At 46.1% G+C, this 19571-nt stretch overlaps 1 protein-coding gene across 4 annotated transcripts in view; it reads right to left on the bottom strand.

Moving 5' to 3' along the window:
• Positions 1 to 19142, bottom strand: part of robo1 (roundabout, axon guidance receptor, homolog 1 (Drosophila)) — a 687941-nt gene extending 668799 nt beyond the window's left edge. For all 4 annotated transcript variants that reach the window (XM_059650085.1, XM_059650094.1, XM_059650090.1 and 1 more), the window contains exon 1: positions 18936 to 19142. The gene's annotated coding sequence lies outside the window, so the exon portion shown is untranslated. The remainder of the gene's footprint in view (positions 1 to 18935) is intronic.
• Between the last annotated feature and the right edge of the window lie 429 nt (positions 19143 to 19571).

The raw sequence follows: 19571 nt of genomic DNA, 5'->3' as shown, positions 1-19571 counted from the left end.
AACATACAAACACACACGCACAAACATGCACACACCAACATACACACACTCACTCTCTCTCTCTCACACACACATACACACATACAAACATACACACATACACCCTCTCTCACACACACACACTCACACACACACACACACACGCGCACGCGCACACACACACATACACGCGTACGCATGCACACACACATACACGCACGCACACACACACGCAGTCATACAAACATACACTCTCTCACACACACTCACACACACACACTCACATACACATACACACGCTCTCACACATACTCACACACACGGATACACACACATACACGCACGCACGCACACACACACACACACACACACAAACATACAAACACACAGAAACATACAAACACGCACGCACACACATACACACACAAACACACACACTCTCTCACACACACACACTCACATACACACACATGCACACACGCACACGCTCACATACACACACACACACGTGCACGCACGCACACACACTCACATACACACACACATACACGCGCACGCACACACACACATACACGCACGCACGCACACGCACACACACAAACATACAAACACACACGCACACACATGCACACACCAACATACACACACTCACTCTCTCTCTCTCTCACACACACACATACACACATACAAACATACACACATACACCCTCTCTCACACACACACTCACACACACACACATACACGCGCACACACACATACACATACACGCACGCACACATACACACACATACACACACATATATACACACACACATACACACACACATACACACACGCACACACACATACACACACATACACACACACACACACACACACACATACACACACAACTATGGGATGAATTTGTATTTGCAGATACAATTCATTTTGTTCAAAAAGCACACAATTTATAAGCAGTCAATCAATGTGGCATTTTATTAATCCCTACTTTAGGAATAAAACCAGTCTGACTCCAAACCAAAACACAAATAGATTCTAAACAAGGCCTCACACCTAACATGCATTACCTGACCTAAAATGTCACCTCTTCTTTCCACTGAGAAAATCTTTAGTTCTCTCAGGTCAGACCCTTGCAAGGAATTCGAGATTTATATGCACGTATTAATCAATTAAAACCTTCTAACTGATGAAAGATTTAACAGTGTAGGTTAGTTTAACACATCCTCATGGTGTGACCCTTTGACTTTTTACTTATAAATTCAGCGTGTGATATTATCTCTCTCACAAACACCCGAACAAGGAGCGAGGCTCAGAAAGCTTGTGATTTCAAATAAACCTGCTGGACCATGACCTGGTGTCATGTGATTTCTGACCTTGTCCACCCCAGTCCAACATCAGCACCTTCTCATTGAGATTAATTAGAAACTTGTAACAAAGGAACATTAGGCCCAAAGTAACTGGCCCCTGTCCTGAGTGTTAAACCAAGCGGTACAAAGATCAGGCTCTGAATGGAGAAAAATGAGAAATCATCATTGAGATTCACTGGTATCTGTTATTCCAAATAAAATCCCCTTACCCCTCGAGTAGATTCTAGCCTGTAACTCACTCCCGGGTATCTGTCATTCCAAATAAAACCCCCATACCCCATGATTTGAATCCAGTCTATAATTGACTCCCAGGTGTCTGTTATTCTATATCTACACACCAAGCCCCTCGACTAGGTTCCAGCCTGTAACTCTCTGTTATTCTCTGTATAAAGCTACATATGAATCATGCAGAATGTTAATTTGTCTCTCCTCAGATGTTTAAAAAATTGGATGTGGAGTTTCTTTGATGTCAGCGCTCAGAAATTATCTACAAATGAAACCAGTTTAAACTGGAGCCTGTGATTCATCATTCACTGCATTCTGTGCATTCAGATAAATTATCATATAACGCCAACAACAAATTACATTTATATAGAACCCTCATAGGGAGTGTGACAAAACAGAAGGTGACACAGAGGCAGAATTGCTGATATTAGGATGTTTGACCTAAATCAAAGAGGAAGGCTTTAAGAGTGTCTTGAAAAGGAATGAGACATAGAGTGATGGAACGGCTTAGGGAAGGAATCCCAGAGTCTGGGGACCAGGTAACTTTAAGTACATTTTCAGAAATTTCTGAAGAAGAGACCCGACCCAAAACGCCAGCTTTCCTACTCCTATGATGCTGCCTGGCCTGTTGTGATCTTCCAGCTCCACACTGTGTCATCTCTGACTCCAGCATCAGCAGTTCTTACTAAGTTTAAGTCAATAATCTTTTGACAAACGTTGCTATTTCATTCAGGGTGTTCTTTCTGTACATTGCTGTGGGACTGTGTGCATCAGTAACTGGTACAGTACTGCTGTGTACCCAAGTCTCACACATTGCTGCATGTCCTACCTTTAACAAGCTTAATTATAATAATTTACATTACAGATGAAAAAAAGCTCTCCAGGGAGTTCACCATGAGTTTCACTATGAACCCTCTTTTGAAGAATCAAATCAAATCAACTTATATATTTTAATTTCTCACAAATGAATATCACGAGAAGAGAATTCTGTCACTGCTGGTCTACGTGCTTTCACAATGAAGCCTACAAAATGCGTATGAGGCTTGGCAGGGGGCAGGTGCAGGAAGGATGGTGGTCCCTTGTTCTGGGGTGTGTCTGTAGCCTGCAGTCAGTCTCTGAATAAGAGGCAGGCCACAGTGCTGAGACGGAAGGGCAGTGAATCTCTGGAATCTTCTGTCCCAGACAATAATAAGTACGTACATGACGGAGATCAACCTATTGCTGGTTACTAATAACCCAAAATGAATTGGGAACGGTAGGTGATAGACCATGATCCAGAATAGCAGCTCAGATATGAAGCCTGAATGGTCTCTTGCTGTTCCTTCCACATCACATTTGAGAAGTGGAGGATTGTCTGCCCTTCACTCAGAAGGGTCCCTGTCTTCTCTCCCACCTATCGGCTCCACAATCCACCTTCCATCACTGCCCTCCACCTCCCTATTTATTTCAGAGCCACCTTCCCCTCCCCCATTTCTGAAGAAGGGTCCCAACCCGAAATATCAACTTTCCTGCTCCTCTGATGCGGCCTGGCCCGCTGTGTTCCTCCAGCTCCACACTGTGTTATCCCTCATAACTCAGATGTCTGTCATCCAAGCTAAGGGAGTGCTTCACCGTCAGAATTAGCATTCTTTGGGGAAGACATTAAAGGGAAGTTCTGGCTGTGCTATCAGCTGGGCTGGAGAAATCCAGTGAGGTTCCGTCACTGCTGTTCTGTTCTGGGTGGAACATTTATCCCTCAACTAACTAACAACAAGCATGTTGTTCGGTTGTTATCCTATTACTGTTGCTGGGAGCTTCCAGTGCACGAATTGCAGTTGTGTGTCCAATATTTACAATGGCAACGATGCTTCAAAAATAGTTAATGTTCTTCTGAAGTACTGTGAGATGCCCTGAGATCATAAAAGGCGCGACAAAGATTCAATGCTTTTGACTGGCTCACCCAAAACATCCACATCCATGAACACCACTCCCTCTGCCACCTCAGTAGCAGCAGTGTGTACTGTCTACAAGATTCACTGCAGGAATTCACCAAAGATCCTCAGACAGCACCTTCCAAACTCACAACCACTTCCATCTAGAAGGAGAAGGGCATCAAATACATGGGAACACCACCCCCTGCAAGCTCCCCTCCAAGTCACTCACCGTCTTGACCTGGAATAACCCTTCCTATTCATATACCCATCCAGACACCTTTTAAATGCTGTAACTGTACCATCCCCTATCACTTCCTCTAGCAGCTCATTTCATACACGCACCGCCCTCTGTGTGAAAAAGTTGCCCCGTAAGTCCTTTTAAATCTTTCCCCTCTCACCTTAAACCTATACCCTCTAGTTTTGGACTCCTCTACCCAGGGGAAAAGGCCTTGGTTGTTGGTCCTATCCAAGCCCCTCATGATGTTATAAACATCTATAAGGTTATCTCCCAGAATCCAATGCTCCAGGGAGAATAACCTTGACCTATCCCAGTCCCTAAGTTGTACTAAAGTGCTGCATTGCCAGTGTGTACTTGCACCAAGTGAACTGCATTGGTTCCAGAAGGCTCCAACATCACTCAGTCCAGGAATCCCCATTAGCAGTTATTGATTCCCCCAGGTTTTACCAATTCCTTTGAATGCCCAACTGTTTTTTTTCTCTCTTTCAGGGCTCCATCTGCACCTATCGTTTACACCATCCCACTCTCTACACCCACTTCTCTAACATACATCCCAACCTTTTCCCAGCTACAATCAGTTCTGAAGAAGGATCATGAGACCCGAAACATTAAGTCTGTCTCTCTATCCAGAGATGCTGACGGACCTGCTGAGTTTCTCCAACAATTTCTCTTTTTTTCCTCAAGCCAAGGAAGCCCAGTTTCAAGTCCCTCCTGCTCCAGAGGCTTATAATATCACACCTCTTCAGGTTGATTGAAAAAAATTCTTAAAACAAAATTCAACAGCATTCAGGAAGCTTGACATCATCCAAGACAAAGCAGGCCACCTGACTGATACCGTACTCACACTGCACTGCGGAAATTCACCAAAGATCCTCAGACAGCACTTCCAAACCCAGAACCATTTCCATCTAGAAGGTGCAGCAGGTACATGGGAACACGGCCCTCTGCAAGTTCCCCTCCAAGTCACTCACCGTCCTGACTCAGAAATATGTCGCTGTTCCTTCGCTGTCACTGGGTCAAAAGCCTGGATTTTCCTCCCTAACTGTATTGTGGATATAGCTTCAGCACATAGACTGCAGCAATTCAAGAAGGCATCAAACCACCACCTTCTCAAGGGGCAACTAGGGACGGGCAATAAATGCTGGGTCCAACCAGTGATGCCCACAAGTGAATGGAAAAGCAGCTTAATGCCTTTGAATGGGCAACGAATGCTAGCCTTGCCATTGGCACTCACATTGCAAGTTTACATGAAGAAAAGAATTGCCCAAACAGTGTCAGAGATAATGGGAACTGCAGATGCTGGAGATTCCAAGATAATAAAATGTGAGGCTGGATGAACACAGCAGGCCAAGCAGCATCTCAGGAGCACAAAAGCTGACGTTTCGGGCCTAGACCCTTCATCAGAGAGCCCTCTCTGATGAAGGGTCTAGGCCCGAAACGTCAGCTTTTGTGCTCCTGAGATGCTGCTTGGCCTGCTGTGTTCATCCAGCCTCACATTTTATTATCTATGCCCAAACAGTGTGTTACATTCAGCCTATACCGCAAGACATAGGTCATTCAGACAGGGCTGTAATTCCTCTGAACGTGAATCTCCTCTCTCAGTAACTACGCTCGAAGGCAGTGACCTTCCACATGATGTAGCTTCTGTATAAGTTAGGACCTGGTCCAGTTCTGAACTGGACAGTGTCAGAAGTTACCATTATAGTCCCACAGGTTTACCTGAAATCACATAGGCTTATGGAGCGCTGCTCCTTCGTCACTTGAAAATCCCACTGGCTGGGAGGACATAGCACTTAAAGCATTTTTATTCCCACTGAAAGAATAAAATCTGTTATCAGTTAGAATAGTAAGCCACATTAAAGCCAGAGGATGAATGAATAAATCCTGCTGATTCTTAAATGGGTCCAATTGCCGTCTGAAAATGGGCTGCTATTTTGTTTGTAATGTAAAATTGTTGATAACTCGGTGAGTGCTGGCGTGATTTACATTGGGTGGAAATGAAGTCTTTAGTTCCCATCCCAAATTGAGGCTTATCACTGAAATGAGATTTTACTGTTCGAAACAAATTGAAGAGTGGGCTCTGAGACTGCATTGTCGCTGAATGACTTCTGCAGGAAACGACAGAGAGAGAAGAGATTGAATTCAGAGCTTGGAGTCACTGTTCAATGACACCCATTCTAACATCATCTCCTTTATACCACAGTCCCATTTAACACTGTCTCATCCATTAGCACCTCATCTGACACCGTCTTCATTAAGAATCAGAATTGGAGCTGCTTTGGACAGAATGGATGCACATAATGATAAATATTTAGCTCGCTCTCTCTTTGTCTCTCTGTCACACAATATCAACTTTCTCCTCTAATTTTCCCTCATTTTTCTCTTACTGTTTATTGTTTTTCCGGTTACTGTCTCCTCAATATCCCCCATCCTGTCTGAGTACCATTTCCCCTCCCCCATCTTTCACCTCACTCACACCCTTCGCCTTCCCACTATATCCATCTCCTCATCTCCCTCTCCCCAGCCCTTTCCTCATCTCCCCTTCCCCTTCCTCCTCTTTCTCCTTCACTCTATTCTCCTCTTTCTCCTTCTCCCTTTCATATCCCTCTTTCCCTCATCACCCATCTGTCTTATTTCCCAAACCCCCTCTCTTTCTCTCTCTCCCTTCTTTGTATAATTCCCTCTGCCTATTCTCTATTCTGTTCCTGCTTCTTATTTTGCTTCTCACACTGGATCTCTTTTTACTTTTCCACTTCTCTCATCCTTCACTCCTTCACTCTCAGGCTAATTCTATCTCTCACTCCCACCCCCCCTCCACCATCTCTCTCTCTTTCCCGTGTTTAAGAATTTCTAACCTCAAGTGAATCTCTCTTGGTTTCATTCAGTGATGGGATGTGGATATCACTGACTGGACCAGCATTTATTGCCCTTGAGAAGGTGGGGGTGAGCTGCCTTCTGGAACCGCTGCATTGCCTGTGCCATAGAAAGACACACAGGGAGAGAATTTTGGGATTATGACCCAAAGTCTATGTGAAGCTGCACTCATCCAGGCAAATGGACAACCCTTTAAAACTTTCAGTCATAGGATTTTGGCTAGTTGGACCATGAGATTGTGGGTATGCCACGAGCTGATATTCTGGCCAATCTGCTGGGTGCTGATGCAGTGAGGTGCCACCAGGAGTAAGCAGCTGTTTGACTAGCAGGCTGTAGATCTATGCCATTGTGGGAGCTTTCTAAAGCATAGCGACCTGAGTCAGTCACAGAGTCATAGAGCTGTACAACACGGGAACAGATCCTTCAGCCCAACTCCTCCATGCTGATCCAGATATCCTAAATTAATCTAGACCTATTTGCCAGCATTTGGCCCATATCCCTCTAAACCCTTCTTATTCACATACTCATCCTGATGCCTTTTAAATGCTGTAACTGTACCAGCTTCCGTCACTTCCTCTGGCAGCTCGTTCCATACATGCACCACACTCTGTATGAAAAAGTTGTCCCTTAGGCTCCTTTTAAATCTTTCCCCTCTCACCTTAAACCGATTCGCTATAGTTTTGGACCCTTCTACCCTGGGGAAAAGACCTCGCCTATTCATCCTATCCATGCCTCTCATGATTTAAAAACCTCTATAAGGTCATCCCTCAGCCTTTCGATCCCAGGCTATTCAGCCCCTCCCCATAGCTCAAACCCTCCAACTCTGGCAACATCCTTGTAAATCTTTTCTGAACACTTGCAAGTTTAACAACATACTTCCTATAGCGGGGAGACCAGAATTAAAGATAACATTCTACAAGTTGCCAAGCCAATGTCCTGTACAGCTGCAACATGACCTTCCAACTCTGATACTCGATGCACTGACCAATATACACAAGCATACGAAACACCTTCTTCACTGCCCTGTCTACCTGCAACTCCACTTTCAAGGAACCACGCACCTGGGCCCCTTGGTCTCTTGGTTTGTCAACACTCCCCAGGGCCCTCCATTTGCTGCATAAGTCCTGCCCTGATTCGCCTTACCAAAATGCATCACCTCACATATATCTATCTGCCACTTCTCAACCCATTGGCCCATCTGATCAAGATCCTTTTGTACTTTGAGGTAACCTCTTCACTGTCCACAACACCTCCAATTTTGTTCTTTGAGCTAACTCCCTAAGTCATAAGTGTTGGCTCTTAAGAAAACTTTCCCCCTCGCTTCCCCTCTCTGATGCACCCACATCTCTGATTCCCCACATCCAAACTGATGGTCCTCTGCTGCCCACACAATTACCACTCTTCCTCTATGACATTTCTCCTGTCCTCCGAGACCCTCTACCCAGCCTCTGCGCCCCACCCCCAGTGCACCACCTTTACCCTCAGTGTCATTTTCTCTCTGCGCCTTCCCACACCCCAGCATCTCAGAATTGTTATGGTGCATAAGGAGGCCATTCCATCCTTCATATCCGTACCAGTTCTTACCTATTGCCAATTTCCTGCCTGTTCCATATCTCCCTTGCTTCCCCATGCCCCCTCTGTCTCTAACCCCCTCCTTCCCTGATCTCTCACTCTCAAACTCACCCCTTCCTGTGATCTACCCCAACTTTCCTGACACAACTGCATCTCTCCTATTGGCAGATTGTCATTGTTGCTGTTAATAGTTTTTTTCCTTTGTTTGCTCACAGGGGGAGGGCAGTTAAGAGTCAACGACGTTGCTGTGGGTCTGGAGTCACATGTAGGCCAGACCAGGTAAGGATGGCAGTTTCCTTCCCTAAAGGACATCAGTGAACCAGATGGGTTTTTCCCAACAATGGACAGTGTATTCATGGTCATCATTAGATTCTTAATTCCAGATATTTATTGAATTCAAATTCCACCATCTGCCGTGGTGGGATTCGAACCTGAGTCCCCTTAACATTATCTGGGTCGCTGGATTAACAGTCCAACGATAATACCACTTGGCCAGTGCCTCCCCAAAATTGGGGACGAGGAATGTCTTGATGGTAGTGATAGAGTTGTGCCTACTTGAAGATCCCATTGAAGGAGATGAAGCATCCTCTCACCATTCAGGGAAGCTGCCACATGTAAGCTTGTGGTGCACTGGTAATGTCCCTACCTCTCTGCCAGGAGACTCAGGCTCAGGTCCCGAGTACTCCAGCGGTGTGTAATAACAACATCAGTGAGGGGCTTGATTATAAAATATCTAGAAAGTGAGCACTGAGTAGACGGACTATTATCAAACCCTTTTCTCAGTACGTGGGCAGGAGAGCTGCTGTGAACATGAGTATTTAGTGCAGCTTTATCGGGAGGTTTCACCAACCCCCTTATTTGTCACACATTCCAGCTCTGCTCACTCAGATGTGTTTCAGGGAACACTGGAAGGAATATTACATGTTAAAGTGTTGAAATGTCACTCCAGTTGAGGGCTGAGTGTGTGTTAGTAAACAGATTACTCCTGCTGATGGTTGACAGTCAGTGTTAGCTGCAGCAGTTAGCAGGCAGCTTTTCCGTTGTTAATCCCTTCTTGTCCGTCCCCAACTTGGGGGCTCAACCAGACTAAAACTTCACTCACTGATTGATGGTGACTGAAAATCCATCAAGACCTTCCCCACCCCCAAGTTTGGAATTACAAAAGCAAACCTTTTACTCACCAGCACCTATGGGACCAGGAGCGTGCTGATTGATCCAATACTCTGGATCATCAACAGGCCAACATAATCAATGTAAAAACACTCAGTAACTAATAGAAACGTAATGCATGGGGTATACACATCACCGTCAGACTTAATTTGCAGCATAAATCACTTAAATAATAATGCAACTTTAACTTAAATAAAAAAAGCTTACTGGCAGACAGCCTTCTCACTCACACCCTCAATTGGCTACTCAAACATCTTCTGACCCGACGCGAAACATCAGCTTTCCTGCTCCTCTGATGCTGCCTGGCCTGCTGTGTTCCTCCAGCTCCACACTGTGTTATCTCTGACTCCTGCAGTTCTTACTGTGTCTTGTGGTAATACAGTAAACTTCCAGTTTTGAGGTACATAATTTTTTTGTCAAATTACATTGCTAGTTATTAGATTGATGGTTAAATCAAAGTTTGCTAAAACTAAATAGTTTAGGAAAATTAAAAGCTGAGTCAGCATTCATTTATTGCACCCCTCAGTTTTTGCTCACTGCTATGTCTTGAAGGTCAGACTAGAGTCCAGGCCAGTTCTAGAGGGGTTAGCAAACCCACCCCAATCTCCTGTCTAGGCCCGAAACGTCAGCTTTTGTCCTCCTGAGATGCTGCTTGTCCTGCTGTGTTCATCCAGCTCCACACATTGTTATCTTGGATTCTCCAGCATCTGCAGTTCCCATTATCTCTGGGCCAGGATTTATTTTTTTTCTCCCTCTTTATTCATTAACAGGATAATGGTGTCACTGACCAGAAAGTATTTGTGGCCCAGAGGGCAGTTAAGAGTCAACCACATTGCTTGGGTGTGGAGTCACATGTAGGCCAGACTGGGTAAGGATGGCAGTTTCCTTCCCTAAAGTACATTAGTGAACCAGGTGGGTTTACCCCCAACACACAATCAACACATGATCATCATTAGAATTCTTAATTCCAGATATTTTGTTAAGTTCAAATTCCACCATCTGCTGTGGTGGGATTCTCCAGCCTCTCCCCAGAATGTTATCTGGGTCTTTGGATTAACAGTCCCTTGATAATGCCACGAGGCCATTGCCTCCCCTAGGTGCCATTGCCCATTTGTAGGTGCCCCTTTACAATGCCTAATCACTAGGCCTTTTCAGGGGGGAGCTAACAGTCACCCACATTGCCATGGATCTGGAGACACTTGTGGGCCAGACGAGGATAGGCCAGCAGATTTGCTTCCCAAAAACAGAACTGGTGAACCAGATGGAATTTTAACAAAGTGGTTACCATTAAGCCAGTGTTTAATTCCAGGTTTTTACTGAGTTCAAATGCCACCGTTAGCCACAGCGAGATGTCAGACCCATGACCCCTGCCCAGAGACACACTGGCATACCACTGCCTCCTGTTAAATACAACCACCAATACAGACGTCCTCCTTTGCCATGATGTCCAGGAGTGCTTGAACCATTGATCTTGCTGAATCCTAAGACCGACTCTCAATGCCACATGCCGTTATGTGCAAACCCTCAACCTTTCCTTTTAAGCAACACCAACTCAACTAGTGTCAAAGCTTCACCTTGTTTGGCAATGTACCAAGTAAGCCCTTACCCTCATTTCAGGTGTGAAGGATTGTGAGATTCACCAACTCTTCAGTACTAATCAAGAACCTTCCTCCTGCTCTTGTCCCTGGAACCCGTGTATTCCTCGCATCCCGTTCCTTGCTGGCTAATCATAATACCTCTGACCTTTCCCTTTCAGATCCAGAATGTTTTGTCCTCAGCTTCATGACCCTCTGTCCCCATGTCAGTGTATCTGAACTCGTGTCCCAGCAACTCTGTCTCTACTTCTCTGATTTATCCAGCTTAACCTCTTTGACCTCCAATATTCTCCCCCACCAGGAATCCTGTCTCTCTAGATGCTTTTTTCATTCACTCATGGGATGTGGGCATTGCTGGCTAAGGCCAGCATTTATTACCCGTCCCTAATTGCCCCTTGAGAAGAAGGTGGTAAGCTGCCTTCCTGAACTGCTGCAGTTCATGCGCTGGATGTTGACTCACAATGCCCTCAGGGAGGGCGTTCTCGGGCTTTAATCCAGTGACAGTGAATTAACACATAATTATATCCTTTGCTCTGATGAAAACTTATTTTGATGCAAAACATTAGCTTGCTCTCTCTCTCTTTCTCTCTGTGAATGCTGCCTGACCTGCTGTGTTTTCCAGCATGTCTTGCTTTCTGTTCACAGTGTAAGCTTGGCACTGAAGTAGGAGCAATGTGGCATGTGAATTTTAGTGCCAGTGTGATATCCAGGTATATCACATCCCAAAAACTGGCCAATCATACCAAGCAGCCCGTTTTGGACCTCTTGCGCCAAGGCCCCTGTTGCAAATTCACATCACAATGTCCAACATTAGGTGTGATTTCAGAGCGGACAACATTTGCCAAACAATCCATTGAATGTGAAGGATTCTGTTGTGAACCAATTGCCATTCAGGCTCTCAATGCAGTGCTCCTGATTGTACTGGAAGCTACATACCTTCATACACAGGGTTTGTGCAAACTGTAAGAACATGTCCATACACGGGCCTGGTGTTAACCGAAAAATCGTGGCTCATTTCTCAGGGATCATAATCAATCTGCCTCACTTAGCATTAGATAAACCTTGGTGGTTAAGTGTCATTAACTGATTCATTTTCCATGGCAACATCTGATCCAATCTCAACCAAGAGCATCCTGCTCTCATACAGTATAAATGTTAGTCTTCCCTTTGAATTGGTATTCTTGTGAATTGTCCTAATGAATGCAGGACAAAAAACTTTGACAAAGAATCCCTACTGTGTGGAAGCAGCCACTTGGCCCCTCAAGTCCATGCTGACCCTCTGACCACCCAGACCCACAACCCCTTCCCTATCCCTGTAACCCTGCATTTCCCCATGGCTAATCCACCTAGCCTGCACATCCCTGGACTCTATAGGTAATGAAGTATTGCCAACCCATCTGATGTGTGCACCTATGGACTGTGAGAGGAAGCTCTTGCAGACACAGGGAGAGTGTGTCTCCCTGTGAAAACACACAGTCACCTGAGGGTGAGAATCAAAGCCGGGTCTCCGGTACTATGCGGCAGTAGTGCTAACCACTGAGCCACCAAGCCACCCTCAAATAGCAGGCAAACAACTGCAAGTTGCATTTATGACACTAAAATAGGTGGGAACGTAAGTTTCAATGAAGAAGTAAGAAATTTACAAATGTGTATCATTAGGTTAGATGAATGGTCCAAAACTTGGCAGATAACGTTGAATGTGGATAAGCGTGAGGTTGTCCATTTTTGGTCGGAGGAATAGAAAGGCAACTTCCTATCTAAATGGACAGAAACTTCAGAGTGCTTTGGTGCAGAGGGATCTGGATGTTCTCCTGCATGAATGACAGGAAACAAGTATGCAGGTATAGCAGGGTAGGAAAGAAAACAAATGGATTTATGGCATTTATTGCTTCAAGGAATAGAGTATAAAAGTAAGGAAATACTGCTACAGCTGTACGAGGGATTAGTGTGATTGTACCTGGAGTATTGTGCACACTTTTTGTCCCATTACTTGACAATGGATGTAGTTGACTGGAGGCAGTTCAGATGGAGGTTCACTCGATTGATTCCAGAGATAAGGGGTTTGTCTTATGAAGAGGGATTGAGCAGTTTAGTCCTATACTCTCTGGAGTTTAGAAGAATGACAGGAAATCTCATTGAGGTCTGTAAGATGCTAAAGAGGATTGACAAAATAGACGTAGAGAGGATGTTGTCTCAAGTGGGGTGATAGAGAGTGGGGGGGCAGATTTAAAACCAAAATATTGAGTAATTACTTCTCACAAAGGGGCATGAATCTGGGGAATTCGCTCCCCTAAAGTACAGTAGATGCTGGGACATTAAGTAAACTGAAGGAGAGGGTAGACAGATTTTTAATGAGTAATGGTTGAAGGGTAATGGAGAATGAGCTGGAAAGCAGAGCTGTGGAGCAGCACAAGTGTCCCTTTCTCTGGACCAGGAGGCCAAGGTTCAAGTCACACCTGCTCCAAAGGTGTGTAATGACATGTCTGAACAGGCTTGAGGGGCTGAATGACCTACTAATGTTCTATGGTAGTAGGTGGCGGTTGTGAGTATTAAATGTCACAAGATGCCTCACAGATGTGTTAGCAAAGAATATCTGACTCAGATAATGGGAGCTGCAGATGCTGGAGAATCTGAGATAACAAGGCGTAGAGTTGGATGAACACAACAGGAAAAGCAGTATCATAGGAGCAGGAAAGTTCATGTTTTGGGTCTGGACCTTTCTGATGAAGGGTCTAAGCCCGAAACACCAGCCTTCCTACTCCTATGATGCTGCTTGGGCTGCTGTGTTCATCCTGCTCTACACCTTGTTATCTCAAAATCTGACTCAGTTCTTCTGAGGAAATATTTGGACATGTGGCCAAAATGCTTGGTCAAAGAGGAAAGCAAGGTGGAGAGTTTTAATGGAGAAGGCATCAGGCCTCAACCACTGAATGCACAGCCAGCAATTAAAATCAGGCAGTAACAGACCACCAGTGGAAGATCAGAGACAGGTCTAAGGATGATAGTAGTTTGAGGAGGTTACAGAAATGGAAAGATGGCTGTGTAAATAAGTAAATTTTAAGTGAAGGAATCTGGAAGCTAGTACTGCTCTCTGTAATAATTTACTGGATGTGAATCGCCTGGATGTGCGTCTGAGGTGAGCTGGGAAAATCAAATCAATTGATGCCTTTCTCTCTTTCACAGATAATTTCCAACCTGCTGAGTTAATGAACCACTTTCCTTATCCAGCCGCTTTCAACAAGACTGCAAAAGGTTGAGCTGTTCTATATCACTCCATTTCACACCAGCTTGGTGAGACCCAGTGGAAATACCAGTTGACTATTCAGCACAGTACAGAAAGTAGCCATACAGGTCCATTGTGGGACAGCTTGATTCCAACTCGCTGCCCCACTCTTAACCTGTCATCCCACCTCCAGTCCCAAAACTACTTTTACCAGGAGGCTGCCTGGACGGGAGGGCGGGTCTTATGAGGAAAGGTTGAGGGAGCTAGGGCTTTTCTCATTGGAGAGAAGAAGGATGAGAGGTGACTTGATAGAGGTAAACAAGATGATGAAACGCACTGATAGAGTAGATAGACAGACCTTTTCCCAGGTTGGAAATGACTATTACGAATGGGTATAACTTTAAGGTGATTGGAGGAAGGTATAGGGGAGATGTCAGACGTAGGTTCTTTACACAGAGAGTGGTTGGACCATGGAAAGCACTGCCAGCGGTGATAGTAGAGTTGGATACATTAGGGACATTTAAGTGGCTCTTGGATAGGCATATGGAGGATAATAAAATGTAGGGTATGCAGGGTAAATTGATCTTTGCAGGTTAATAGGTCAGCACAACATTGTGGGCCAAAAGACCTATGCTGTGTTGTACTGTTCCATGTTCTATGTTCTTAAGTTCAATCCCATTTCCTAGCTTGCTCTCCACAGCCCTATCTCCATCCCCATATACAATCCCACTGTCCCACTCTCTGTATCAATGCCCTCACTCAATTCATACTTTGAAAGACTTTCTGCAAAGGTGCAGCAGAGCAAAGGTGTCACATTCAGCTCTTCCCAAATTGATTCAGTCTATGCACTAACTGCAGCCTGCAACACCACTCCATCCAAATTCCAAAGCCCACCTCACCCTAAATGATGACCATCCACTCTCACTGGCTAGCCACTCACAGACAGGTGGCCAACAATCCCACCCACTGAACCATGGTCAATTTACTAATAATTGTCCCCACATTGACAGTCACTGGGGCACTGTCAATGGTCCAATTTGCTCATCAGTTTTACCTCGATCGAACCAGTAACCACTCACTGTACCTGCCAAACCCATCTACACCCAGTCAACTACTGCCTGGGCCCAAGGCTTTAACTGCCCAACACTAACTGACCACTGTCAGGAGACCACCGCATTGTCCAGAGCACATTCTCTCCCCTAAAGTCCAGATCATTGTTTCTCGACCATCGCTCCATCCTTCCACCTCCCCCCATCAGTTTCGGCATCTTTCTGTCTGCCTGCCTTTCTCTTTTCCCCTTCCCTGCATCTTTATTTGTTCCCCCATTCCTACAGCCCCACTTCCTCCCTTAGGTATTTTTTCTCCCTTATCTCCCCAACCAGGCAAACCACTCAAGGGTTTCTGTTTCCAGCCCTGAGTTAGCTCCAGAATCCAATTCCCCACATCCCCATTCCCACAGGAAATCCCCGAGCAAACAGCAGCATTGCAACTCACTCGGTCTAACGGTGACTGATAAGCAACCGCAAAAATAACTATTCATACATAATAAATACAACAAGATATTAGACTTGATATCAATAAGCAGGATGATGAATAATCCCCATCAATACCAATAAATGGGCTCTAATACTGAGCAGTAAATGGTGCAAATCCCATCACCTCTTCTTAATGCTCTCGCTCCCCTGCACTGTGAATAATTATGATTCATAAACTCAACCAATGTCCCAGATATGAAAATTAATTGTTGAGGAATGTAAAAAAATTGGAAAGTCTGGTTGAACAGAAAATATCCACAATTAACAGGGGAGGCTGCATGTTGGACTGATAGGCAGAGACACACATGATATGCTGCTTAATAAACAGTGCAACGTCCTCTGAGCTGGGCAATGAGTCAGACACTGTGTGTTACAGTGCTCGGAGCTTGCCAATTGCTCCATTCCTCACAGGGTTCACGTTGGAGTGAGCCTCTGTATAATTCTTCGGCTTCATGATATCCTGATAAACCAGCTTTCACCAGTAAAGGTGGTAGGTTATACATTCCTCAACAACTTCATTAGCTCGGCAATATGGCTGGAGAAGACATCAGTAGTGGACACACACACACACACACACACACACACACACACACACACTCACACACACAAAACCCATGTGGACAGAGACACTGTGACTTCCTCAACACAGTCCCAACACACCCTCTCTCCAACCCTCTCCCAGTCTCTCTCCAACCGTCTCCCAGTCCCTCTCCCAATCCCTCTCCCAGTCCTTCTCTCCATCCCTCTCCCAGTCCCTCTCTCCAATTCTCCCTGTATCTCTCTCCATCCCTCTCCCAGTCTCTCTCCAACCCTCTCCCAGTCCCTCTCTCCATCCCTCTCCCAGTCCCTCTCTCCAATTCTCCCTGTATCTCTCTCCAACCCTCTCCCAGTCTCTCTCTCCAACCCTTTCCCGGTCCCTCTCTCCATCCCTCTCCCAGTCCCTCTCTCCAAGTCTCTCCCAGTCCCTCTCTCCAATTCACCCATTCCCTCTCTCTAACCCTCTCCCAGTCCGTCTCTCCAATTCACCCTGTCTGTCTCTCCAAACCTCTTCCAATCTCTCTCCAACCCTCTCCCAGTCCCTCTCTCCATCCTTCTCCCAGTCCCTCTCTCCAATTCTCCGTCTCTCTCTCTCCAACCCTCTCCCAGTCTCTCTCTCCAACCCTTTCCCAGTCCCTCTCTCCATCCCTCTCCCAGTCCCTCTCTCCAATTCTCCCTGTCTCTCTCTCTCCATCCCTCTCCCAGTCCCTCTCTCCATCCTTCTCCCAGTCCCTCTCTCCAATTCTCCGTCTCTCTCTCTCCAACCCTCTCCCAGTCTCTCTCTCCAACCCTCTCCCAGTCCCTCTCTCCATCCCTCTCCCAGTCCCTCTCTCCAATTCTCCCTGTCTCTCTCTCTCCAACCCTCTCCCAGTCCCTCTCTCCAATTCTCCCTGTCTCTCTCTCTCCAAACCTCTCCCAGTCCCTCTCTCCATCCCTCTCCCAGTCCCTCTCTCCAATTCTCCCTGTCTCTCTGACTCCAACCCTCTCCCAGTCCCTCTCTCCAATTCTCCCTGTCTCTCTCTCTCCAAACCTCTCCCAGTCCCTCTCTCCATCCCTCTCCCAGTCCCTCTCTCCAATTCTCCCTGTCTCTCTGACTCCAACCCTCTCCCAGTCCCTCTCTCCAATTCTCCCTGTCTCTCTCTCTCTCCAAACCTCTCCCAGTCCCTCTCTCCATCTCATTCCCAATCCCTCTCTCCAACCCTCTCCCAGTCCCTCTCTCCAATTCTCCCAGTCTCTCTCTCCAAACCTCTCCCAGTCCCCCTCTCCATCCCATTCCCAATCCCTCTCTCCAACCCTCTCCCAGTCTCTCTCAAACCCTCTCCCAGTCCCTCTCTCCAACCATTTCCTAGACCCTCTCTCCAGCCCTCTCCAAGTGTCTCTCTCCAACCGTTTCCCAGTCCCTCTCTCCAAACCTCTCCCAATCTCTCTCTCTCCAACCCTCTCCCAGTCCCTCTCTCCAATTTTCCCTATCCCTCTCTCCATCCCTCTTCCTATCCCTCTCTCCATTCCTCTCTCAGTCCCTCTCTCCGGGTTAACAGCTTGATAAAGTGCCCTCCTTTCCTCGCTGCCCTGGAATTCCATTTCCCCTGCTCTATATCATTTCCTCTGTTAATTCCGACAGAATAGTCACTGGGATTGTGTTCAAGTGTTATCAATTTTTCCCGTGAGTCCGCAACAGGGGAATTTTTTTTTAAAAATCCACAGCACGGTGGAATTGAGACAAGTCGAGCGGAAGTGTGTCTGTGTTAGTCACACATTTCCCTAAATCCCTGACTAGTTTTCCAGGGAACAGTCTGAGCTGCAGACGAGGACAGAGCCACTATCAGCCTTGTGTGGGGCCGGGTCGGCGGGGTTCCCAGCAGAATAGCATTTATAAATTATGCAACACACACACATACAAATCCTTTCAGTTTAACACAACGGGCTCAACTATTAGCCGGTTTTGCAGCGGCAGAGACAGTTCAATCATTTTCCGCATCGAAAGCAAAACTAATTCGGGAACTCCGGAATAAATGGAACTGTTGCTCAGAAATGTGCTGTCTGACGGCATTCTATCTGCAAAAAGACACGTTGCCGACTTGCAGTCGCCAGCACCTTCAAAATGACCCATTCTGTCCGCACTCAGATAAATGTTCCATCGCAACAAACCCGAATCCCAGCCTGAGAGTTAGAACCACAGCAGTGCCGTCAGTGTCAGCTACAAGGGGTTAGTGTTGTTGCGGGCAATTCACGTTCCCCTGCCCAAGGTGCAGTCTCCCTTAACCACGTCTGAAATCTGGCTGCACAGTAATTCTGGGGTGGGCGAGGGTTCTGAACACAACTGGCATTGTCAGAGGGTACAGCCACCTGTAAATATTGAACAGGCTGCCCCTAGAGCTGTGGAATGCACACACACAGGCAGCCTTCTGAAAAAATTACACATTGAAGAAAATGCACTTTATTTTTAAAATGCTCTTTCAAATGCAGCCTTTTTTAATGCATAGTCTTTTTGAGCATTTTTAAATGGTACTGTCCTTCTTAAAAGAACAAATACACACAGTGTCTTTTATATATATTTTTAAAAAAATACAGTTTCATTAAACATACATTTTAAAAAGCATGCACACAGTCTGTTTTTGAAGACAGTTTAAACGAACATGTATAGACACATACACAGACTGGCTCATATTTTCACACAGAATCATTGCTTAAGTAGCCACTCACCGAACTGGCGTTAGTTCAGATCATTGCAATCTGGCCCATTACAGTTAGTGAGTAGGTCTGAGATGAGGACAGTGTGTAACTTTTACCCAGCATAATACGATCGGGACGATGTTAGCGCTCAGGAGGCGGGCTGCAGAGTCTCGCTGAGGCAGCTAGCACTGAGCTGAGGAGGAGATGCCCTGGAACAGTGAGCTAGTGGGATGGGGGGGGGGGGGCTCTGCCTCTCAGATCCCCCATTGCAATGCAGCAGAAACAGCGTTAGGAAAGCACCCACTCCAGCTCGGCTTTGCAGAGGTTGCGCACAGCAGCTCAGAGCGCCTGCAGGGTCCTAAAGAGTCATCCTCTCCACACCTCAGCAGCAACGACATCAGCAGTTTGGCTGGAAACAGATCCCACCCTCACAGGGCACTCTTCCGTTCAAAAAGTCGGGGTATTACTGTCTGCTTGTTTAATCAATCGTGGGATGTGGACATCGCTGACTGGGCTAGCACTTATAACCCACTCCCTAGATATTTATACAGCCAACCTGGCATCGACCTGGGCACTGGAAAAGACAACGGCAGAAACAGCCCTGTCGACCCTGCAAAGTCCTCCTCATTAAAACCTGGGGGTTAGTGACAACATTGGGAGAGCGGT

Source organism: Stegostoma tigrinum, chromosome 12 (genome assembly GCF_030684315.1).
Source record: "Stegostoma tigrinum isolate sSteTig4 chromosome 12, sSteTig4.hap1, whole genome shotgun sequence".
NCBI lineage: Eukaryota > Metazoa > Chordata > Chondrichthyes > Orectolobiformes > Stegostomatidae > Stegostoma > Stegostoma tigrinum.
This window is presented reverse-complemented; position numbering and strand designations above follow the sequence as displayed.